We start from the raw sequence: 10,500 nt of genomic DNA on the forward strand, positions 1-10,500 counted from the left end.
ACTGTACAAAAAAGATCTTCACGACCAAGATAGTCACGATAATGTGATCGCTGACCTAGAGCCAGACATCTTGGAATGTGAAGTCAAGTGGGCCTTAGAAAGCATCACTACGAACAAAGCTAGTGGAGGTGATGGAATTCCAGTTGAGCTATTTCAAGTCTTGAAAGATGATGCTGTGAAAGTGCTGCACTCAATATGCCAGCAGATTTGGAAAACTCAGCAGTGGCCACAGGACTGGAAGAGCTCAGTCTTCATTCCAATCCCAAAGAAAGGCAATGCCAAAGAATGCTTAAACTACCACACAATTGCACTCATCTCACACGCTAGTAAAGTCATGCTCAAAATTCTCCAAGCCAGGCTTCAGCAGTATATAAACCGTGAACTCCCAGATGTTCAAGCAGGTTTTAGAAAAGGCAGAGGCACCAGAGATCAAATTGCCAACATCCGCTGGATCATGGAGAAAGCAAGAGAGTTCCAGAAAAACATCTATTTCTGCTTCATTGACTATGCCAAAGCCTTTGACTGTGTCGATCACAATAAACTGTGGAACATTCTGAAAGAGATGGGAATCCCAGACCACCTGATCTGCCTCTTGAGAAACCTGTATGCAGGTCAGGAAGCAACTGTTAGAACTGGACATGGAACAACAGACTGGTTCCAAATAGGAAAAGGTGTATGTCAAGTTTGTATATTGTCACCTTGCTTATTTAACTTATATGCAGAGTACATCATGAGGAACGCTGGGCTGGAAGAAGCACAAGCTGGAATCAAGATTGCTGGGAGAAATATCAATAGCCTCAGATATGCAGATGACACTACCCTTATGGCAGAAAGTGAAGAGGAACTCAAAAGTCTCTTGATGAAAGTGAAAGAGGAGAGTGAAAAGGTTGGCTTGAAGCTCAACATTCAGAAAGCAAAGATCATGGCATCTGGTCCCATCACTTCATGGGAAATAGATGGAAAAACAGTGGAAACAGTGTCAGACTTTGTTTTTTTGGGCTCCAAAATCACTGCAGATGCTGATTGCAGCCATGAAATTAAAAGACGCTTGCTCCTTGGAAGGAAAGTTATGACCAACCTTGATAGTATATTAAAAAGCAGAGACATTACTTTGCCAACCAAGGTCCATCTAGTCAAGGCTATGGTTTTTCCCGTGGTCATGTATGGATGTGAGAGTTGGACTGTGAAGAAGGCTGATCGCCGAAGAATCGATGCTTTTGAACTGTGGTGTTGGAGAAGACTCTTGAGAGTCCCTTATACTGCAAGGAGATCCAACCAGTCCATTCTAAAGGAGATCAATCCTGGATGTTCATTGGAGGGACTGATGCTAAAGCTGAAACTGCAATACTTTGGCCACCTCATGCGACGAGTTGACTCACTGGAAAAGACTCTGATGCTGGGAAATGTTGGGGGCGGGAGGAGAAGGGGACGACGGAGAATGAGATGGCTGGATGGCATCACTGACTCTGTGGACATGAGTTTGAGTGTACTCCGGGAGTTGGTGATGGACAGGGAGGCCTGGCGTGCTGTGATTCATGGGGTCGCGGAGAGTCGGACACGACTGAGCGACTGAACTGAACTGAACTGAACTGAATGGTAGGTTATAAAAATGAAAATTAAAGGAGTAATCAAGAACTTAAAATTTTTAAAAATTTTAATTAAAAAATGATAATAGCAGTAATATATCTAGGAGTTTCTCTGGAGCTGTTGAGGGCAGTGTGGGGTCAGTTCAGCTTCAGATAATTCCTTGTTCTAGCTTATACTTCTTCTCAAGGTCTATACGCCCCTTCCAATGCTTAGTCAATGTTAACTACAGGGTTTAAACTATTGCATCTGTCACTTCCATAGTGGTTCCCTCTTCTTTGTTTATTTTGGCTTCCACTGTTTGCAAGTCTCTTTAGTGTCTAATTTCCACCCTGACACAAGGGGGCAAAGGTGGTCACTTATTTAGGCTCACTTGTTCAGTTGTGCTATGGGAAGGGAGGAACACTGCAAATATACATCACTGGCATGTGTAGGGAGTGCTCACAGTGTGTGGACCACACTGGGTTTGTCCCAGCTCACGGCATGTGTGCTTTCCCAGTCTACACTGCTCAGGCTCCAGGTTGTTCTGCAGGGGAACTGTTCAAAGAGGGCCCTGGGTTTCGTGTGCTTCCCAGGTCTAAGCTGCTCAGGTTTTGGTTCTCAGGTACTCCACAAAGGCACAGACTCAGTTGGGCATGCGTTTTGTGCCCTTCCCAGGTCCGAGGAGCTCAGGTGACCAGGTGCATTGTGAGAGCACTGTCTCAGGATGTGCATCTTAATCACCTTCCCAGTCCCAGCTGCTTGGTTTCCTGGGTGTGCTGCAAGAGAGCCGTCTCAAGTGTGCCATGTGTCTCCTTTGGGGAGCTGATCTCTGGCTGCGACCCTCCTGGCAGATGTCAACCATCCAGTATCCAAGGAAGACTTGGTTAGCAACTGGGAGTCTGCTTACAGTTTGGTGGCGGATGCCATCTCTGGGGCTGAGATTGCCCCTTGCCTTCCAGCTCTGGCTGTCACCTGCCTGCCTCTCTGCCTCTGGCAGGGGGATGGGCTGGCCTGCAGCCAGCTAGCTCTCCTTTGGTATTTGCTCAATCTTTTGTTCTGTGAGCAGGCCAGGCTATGCCTTAGGTTAGAGCTTTTCACCGGAAAGTTCTCTCTCTTTTTTTTTTTCTCTCTCTCTGGCTATCCCACAGTTTGCATTGCTATCTCACGTTAGCTCCCTCAGAATGTCCTCAGGGCATTCAGGCCCATCTTTGCCCTAAGCATGCAACCTGCGCCTCCCTGTTCAGGCCCCGCTCACTGGTGGTGGACGCAAGCATCTGGGCTACTTCTCCACTGGGAGTTGCGGTTATGTGCGTATTCTGTGGGGTTTTGTTGTGTATTCTCAGAGGTTATGTTGCCCTCTGAGATTCCAAAACTCCCCACAGACCTGCCAGTGAGAGGGTTTCCTGGTGTTTGGAAACTTCTCCTCTTTCACGACTCCCTCACAGGATGGGTCTCCATCACTAACTCTTTTGTCTCTCTTTCTGTCTTATATATTTTGTCCTACCTCCTTTTGAAGAGAATGGTCTCCCTTTCTGGGTGCCTGGTATCCTCTGCCAGCATTGAGAAGTTGTTTTGTGGAAGTTGCTCAGCATTCAAATGATCTTTTGATTAATTTGTGGGGGAGAAATTGGTCTCCCCATCCTATTCCTCAGCCATGTTAGGACCACTCTTGGTATTCCCATCTCTTGAAGAATTTTCCAGTTTGTTGTGATCCACACAGTCAAAGGTTTTGGCATAATCAATAAAGCAGAAGTAAATGTTTTTCTGGAAATCTCTTGCTTTTTTGTTGAAAGCTTATGAAATAATTTAAAAAATATCTAAGTTGTAGATATCTGTGTTTTGTCCCTTCTCAAAATTTCCTTTTGTTATATCACTTCAGTTCAGTTCAGTCGCTCAGTCGTGTCCGACTCTCCGCGACCCCATGAATCACAGCACGCCAGGCCTCCCTGTCCATCACCAACTCCCGGAGTTCACTCAAACTCATGTCCACAGAGTCAGTGATGCCATCCAGCCATCTCATTCTCTGTCGTCCCCTTCTCCTCCCGCCCCCAACCTTTCCCAGCATCAGAGTCTTTTCCAGTGAGTCAACTCGTCGCATGAGGTGGCCAAAGTATTGCAGTTTCAGCTTTAGCATCAGTCCCTCCAATGAACATCCAGGATTGATCTCCTCTAGAATGGACTGGTTGGATCTCCTTGCAGTATAAGGGACTCTCAAGAGTCTTCTCCAACACCACAGTTCAAAAGCATCGATTCTTCGGCGGTCAGCCTTCTTCACAGTCCAACTCTCACATCCATACATGACCACGGGAAAAACCATAGCCTTGACTAGACGGACCTTGGTTGGCAAAGTAATGTCTCTGCTTTTTAATATACTATCAAGGTTGGTCATAACTTTCCTTCCAAGGAGCAAGCGTCTTTTAATTTCATGGCTGCAATCAGCATCTGCAGTGATTTTGGAGCCCAAAAAAACAAAGTCTGACACTGTTTCCACTGTTTTTCCATCTATTTCCCATGAAGTGATGGGACCAGATGCCATGATCTTTGTTTTCTGAATGTTGAGCTTCAAGCCAACCTTTTCACTCTCCTCTTTCACTTTCATCAAGAGGCTTTTGAGTTCCTCTTCACTTTCTGCCATAATGGTGGTGTCATCTGCATATCTGAAGTTATTGATATTTCCCCTGGCAATCTTGATTCCAGCTTGTGCTTCTTCCAGCCCAGCGTTCCTCATGATGTACTCTGCATATAAGTTAAATAAGCAAGGTGACAATATACAACCTTGACGTACACCTTTCCCTATTTGGAACCAGTCTGTTGTTCCATGTCCAGTTCTAACAGTTGCTTCCTGACCTGCATACAGGTTTCTCAAGAGGCAGGTCAGGTGGTCTGGGATTCCCATCTCTTTCAGAATGTTCCACAGTTTATTGTGATCGACACAGTCAAAGGCTTTGGCATAGTCAATAAAGCAGAAATAGATGTTTTTCTGAAACTCTCTTGCTTTCTCCATGATCCAGCGGATGTTGGCAATTTGATCTCTGGTGCCTCTGCCTTTTCTAAAACCTGCTTGAACATCTGGGAGTTCACGGTTTATATACTGCTGAAGCCTGGCTTGGAGAATTTTGAGCATGACTTTACTAGCGTGTGAGATGAGTGCAACTGTGCGGTAGTTTGAGCATTCTTTGGCATTGCCTTTCTTTGGGATTGGAATGAAGACTGACCTCTTCCAGTCCTGTGGCCACTGCTGAGTTTTCCAAATCTGCTGGCATATTGAGTGCAGCACTTTCACAGCATCATCTTTCAAGACTTGAAATAGCTCAACTGGAATTCCATCACCTCCACTAGCTTTGTTCGTAGTGATGCTTTCTAAGGCCCACTTGACTTCACATTCCAAGATGTCTGTCTCTAGGTCAGTGATCACGTTATCGTGACTATCTTGGTCGTGAAGATCTTTTTTGTACAGTTCTTATGTGTATTCCTGCCACCTCTTTTTAATATCTTCTGCTTCTGTTAGGTCCATACCATCACTTACTTTCTGAAATTTTCTAACTTTTTTCAAGGTTTTCCTTTTTTTTTTTTTTTGATGTGGACCATTTTTAAAGTCTTTATTGAATTTTATTGAATTTGCTACAACATTTACTTCTATTTTTTGTGGGGTATTTTTTGGCCATGAAGCATGTGGGATCTTAGTTCCTCGACCAGGAATGGAACCTGCACCCCCTTGCATTGGAAGGTGAAGTCTTAAACACTGGACTACCAGGGAAGTCCCAATCTTTCTAACTTTGATTTATGCTTTTATTGCTTTTATCTGTTCATTAACTTCTTTTAGCTTGTTTAAAATGCAAGGGTTATAGTCTTTACCTTCTTCATGAGCATGTCTTTCTTGTATGCCTTCATTGCTTGTAAAAGAATTATTCTGCTCCATATTCTCTTTTCTTTATAGTAACTTTGCGTAGGAGTCAAATTCAATCTATTTCTTAATCACCCTTAGTCAAGGATTATTAAGTTGTCTATACTTTTAGGAAAAGTTGGGCCTGATATTTGTCACATCACAACTCTAAAGCTCCCTCTTCTGTTGTTTTTGGGTCATGATCATAAACATGATCTCAGAGATGCCGCTGACTCATTCCCCCAACTTTTATCTAGACTTTCTCTTTTTTTCCCCCCACTGTCCTTGTTCTGTTCAATTTGGATTCTATTTTCAGTGTTTTTTTCTCAGTACAAAATTTCCCTCACAGAGATAGTCTGAAGAAAGCATTAATCCTAAGAATCTGTCTTGCAGAGAATTGAAAAGTGGACCCTAGATGGTGGAAAACTAGGGCAAAGCAGGCATCCAGCTGGCAAGAGCCTCATAGTATATGTGGAGAGAGGGGAAGAAAGGTCCATATCCCATGTGGAGACAGACAACCCAGTAGAGTGGCAGACCCTTATTCTAGAGGCTCAGGGCAGACAGGACAGAATGTTCCAATGTGTATTGGGTGACTGAGATCATCTGGTAGGCCTAGTCCCCACATTTTCCTCTCATTAGAGCAGTCTTCCCTCTTTTCTTTCACAGAGAAGAAAAGGTGGGTAAGGGGGCTCTTCTGCTACACACAGAACATGCCACAAATGGACATGTCCTAAAAGGCAGTGGGACACAATTCATTTATTTAAATGTGTATTGAAATCCTACTATGTGCCAAGCACTGCCTACGCATTAGAGATTCAATCTTTGTTAAGACAACTGGTCAGAAGGAGTATGATATGGTTTGTGATTTTAGAAACATTTTTTAAAAAGCTAATAGAGGCATATCTAAGCATATAAGGCCTAATAAATGACAGGCAGGTATATATATCATCTAATTTAATCTCCCTCAACAATCCTGAAAATGAGATATCATTTATATTTTATCATTCATAACTGGCTCATAGAAATTAATTGACCAGTTCAAGATCTTAGCATGTAGTGGGACATGGATTTCACACCTGGATCTTCTGGTTCTAGAACCCACCCACCTTTCTGCCATTACATCTATTTGTCTCTCAACTGGTCAATATTGAACAATATGGCATAATAACCATATGATCTTGACCTCACTAGCATCCCTGGTTAACTACCTCAGCTAAGTGAGCCAAAACCAGTAAATTACAAACTAGCTTAAAACTGGGCTAGCAGGGAAGGATGGAAGGTACTCTTGAAAGTTCTTATGCTGAAACTCCATTAAATGACCAGCCTGTGAATGTTGTTCATTGCTTTCCTTCTCCCCCATCCTAAATTGTGAATGACTCGTAAGCCTCCCTCCTCTCCATTATATAGGGCAAAGGGCAGTCACCATAGAGGGCTAAGTTCTGATGGCTATTCTTTGCTGCTATAATAAGGTTTGAAAAGATTAAAATTTTAAAATATGGCTATTTTAAAATAGCCATATCCACATATGGAAAGCCCACAGTTGGGTAGAAAGAGCCTGACTTTTTTCTTATTATTAGATTTTTTTCACAACCTTGCTGCTTTTGTAATTTACAGAAACTTGGTGAAGATTGACAGTAAAAATAATTTCCCAAAATAAAGAATATTGGAGATGGGTGACATGGGGAGAAAATTACCCCCAAATCCATGTAAACAGAAGAGTATTAAAAATAGATGTTCTGTGTGTTTGCTAGGTAGCAAGTTTTTCAGTCATGTTCAACTCTGTGCAACCCTATGGACTGTAGCCCACCAGGCTCGTTTGTCCATGGGATTCTCCAGACAAGAATACTGGAGTGGGTTACCATGACCTCCTCCAGGGGATCTTTCTGACCCAGGGATCAAACTTGCATCTTTTACATCTCCTGCATTGGCAGGCAGGTTTTTTACACTACAGGCACCAAATTGAAAAGTCCAACAGGCTGGTGTCAGGGGCTAACAACTCTTTAAAAATAAGAAGTCATGTTCTGGGGCTGCTCTAAAACAAGTTTAGTTATGGTGAGCAATGGTTCCAAAAGCCTAGACACTAAAGGGCTGCTGGGCATAAGAAGAGAGTTTTAAAAATATTAGAGGCTTCCCAGAGGATGATGCATTCTTGATACCTTGACACTTGTTCAAAATGTTGAACCCCAAAGCCAAAGAAATTGTTATGCATTAAGGTGACCACTCATTTTAGGTACACACAATATTATTTAAATGATTCTGTATTTGTTCTAGTCCGCATTACTCAGCAGAGGTATGTTTTATGTTTCATTTGTTTGCCTCCAGTATCTAAGCACTTTCCCCATGCCCTTTATTTATTTGCTTTTATCTGCAAAGTACTTCTTCCTTCAGGGCAGTAGGACTTTGCAAAGGAAGATACATCCACCAATCCCCCATTCAAGATGAAACAGTATGGTTTCGGATTATTGGGATGCTTGGGGAAGAAATGCACATCATGGTAACAATCTCATGGTAACAAATTGGACCCTGCCTGAGTGTGACACTCCATACTACCCCCACGACTTCACCAATACCCTGTTTTGAAAATATTGGGTACATGACAATTTCCCCAACATGCCTGTTCTTAACTGTGGTATATTGAGGTATAATTTACATACAGTAAAGTGTATACATCTTAAGCATACAGCTCAATGACTTTGTATGTATAAGTTGCACCTGCGTCACTACTGCCCAGATCATTTAGACTTAGAACATTTCTATCATCTCAGAAAGCTTCCTTCTGCCTTTTATAGTCAATTATTTTTCTTTTGAGAGTTCTGCATTTTCTGTTTTTGATATAACATTAGAAAAAAAGAGGTTCAACAACCTAATAGCAAGAAACCAAATACAATTTAAAAATGGGTAGAGGACATGAATAGACATTTCCCCCAAAAAAAGCAAACAAATAGCCAGCAGGTACATGAAAATGTTCTTGACATCACTAACCATTACGAAAATGCAAATCAAAACCATAATAATGAGATACCATCTTACACCTTTTAGAATGGCTATCAGAAAGATAATAGACAAGTGTTGGTGAGGATGTGAGGAAAAGAGAACAATTGTGTACTGCTGGTAGGCTGTAAAATGGTATAACCACTTCATGAAAAACATTGTGGAGGTTCCTAAAAAATTAGAACTAGCATATGATCTAGCCATCCTGCTGGATCCAGCCATATATCCAAAGGAAATGTAATCATTATCTTGAAGACATATCTGCATCCCATGTTCACTGCAGATTTATTCACAATAGCCATAACATTGAAATAAGTCCATATTATGTGTCCATCCACAGATGAATGGATGGTAAATATACAATGGTATGTATACACACACACACACACTCATGATATAATATTGTTCAGCCATTAAAAAAAGGAAAATTCTGCCATTTCAACATCATGGATGGAACTTGAGGGCATTGTGGTAAGTGAAATGTCAGACTGAGAGAGTCAAAGGGTATAAACACCTGTTCATAAGATGAACAATTTATGGTCAAAGCCTTTGACTGTCTGGATCACAATAAACTGGAACATTCTGAAAGAGATGGGATACCAGACCACCTGACCTGCCTCTTGAGAAACCTGTATGCAGGTCAGGAAGCAACAGTTAGAACTGGTCATGGAACAACAGACTGGTTCCAAATAGGAAAAGGAAAAGGCTGTATATTGTCATCCTGCTTATTTAACTTATATGTAGAGTACATCATGAGGATCGCTGGACTGGAAGAAGCACAAGCTGGAATCAAGATTGCCAGGAGAAATATCAATAACTTCAGATACGCAGATGACACCCCCATTATGGCAGAAAGTGAAGAGGAACTAAAAAGCCTCTTGATGAAAGTGAAAGAGGAGAGTGAAAAAGTTGGCTTAAAGCTCAACATTCAGAAAACTAACATCATGGCATCTGGTCCCATCACTTCATGGCAAATAGATGGGGAAACAGTGGAAACAGTGTCAGAGTTTATTTTTTTGGGCTCCAAAATCACTGTAGATGCTGATTGCAGCCATGAAATTAAAAGACGCTTACTCCTTGGAAGGAAAGTTATGACCAACCTAGATAGCATATTAAAAAGCAGAGACATTACTTTGCCAACCAAGGTCCTTCTAGTCAAGGCTATGGTTTTTCCCGTGGTCATGTATGGATGTGAGAGTTGGACTGTGAAAAAAGCTGATCACTGAAGAATTGATGCTTTTGAACTGTGGTGTTGGAGAAGACTCTTGAGAGTCCTTTGGACTGCAAGTAGATCCAGCTAGTCCATTCTAAAGGAGATCAGTCCTGGGTGTTCATTGGAAGGACTGATGCTGAAGCTGAAACTGCAATACTTTGGCCACCTCATGCAGAGTTGACTTACTGGAAAAGACTCTGATGCTGGGAGGGATTGGGGGCAGGAGGAGAAGGGGACGACAGAGAATGAGATGGCTGGATGGCATCACTGACTCGATGGACATGAGTTTGAGTGAACTCCAGGAGTTGGTGATGGACAGGGAGGCCTGGCATGCTGTGATTCATGGGGTTGCAAAGAGTCGGACACGACTGAGCGACTGAACTGAACTGAACTGAGAAGGTCTTGTGTTTAGCCATTCCATAGCGAAGATTTGTATTACTATTGATACATTAATCTTGACTCACATTCAGTAAAAGCCTGGCAATCCACTGATATTATATTCACCTTGATTTTAGCCCATTAACCACATAGGTGAAACCCGTAACAAAGTTGACTTTGGTCATCTTACATACCTTCTGTTGTGAAGTTCTCTTTCAATTCTTTGCCCAATTTTTTTCTGTTTGGGTGACCAGACTTCCTTTAAATGTTTGTAGAATTTGTTCAAACTTGTGGACACAGTAGGGTAAGGAGAGGCTGTGATGAATTGAGAGAGTAGCATTGAAACATATCCATTAGTGTAAAATAGGTAGCTAAAGGGAAGTTGCTGTGTAACACAGGGTGCTCAGTCCAGTGCTCTGTGACAACCAAGAGGGCTGGGATGGGGGGAGGGAGTGGGAGGAAGGTTCAA

Source organism: Moschus berezovskii, chromosome 15 (assembly GCF_049115385.1).
Source record: "Moschus berezovskii isolate FMDL1 chromosome 15, NW_MosBer_1.0, whole genome shotgun sequence".
NCBI lineage: Eukaryota > Metazoa > Chordata > Mammalia > Artiodactyla > Moschidae > Moschus > Moschus berezovskii.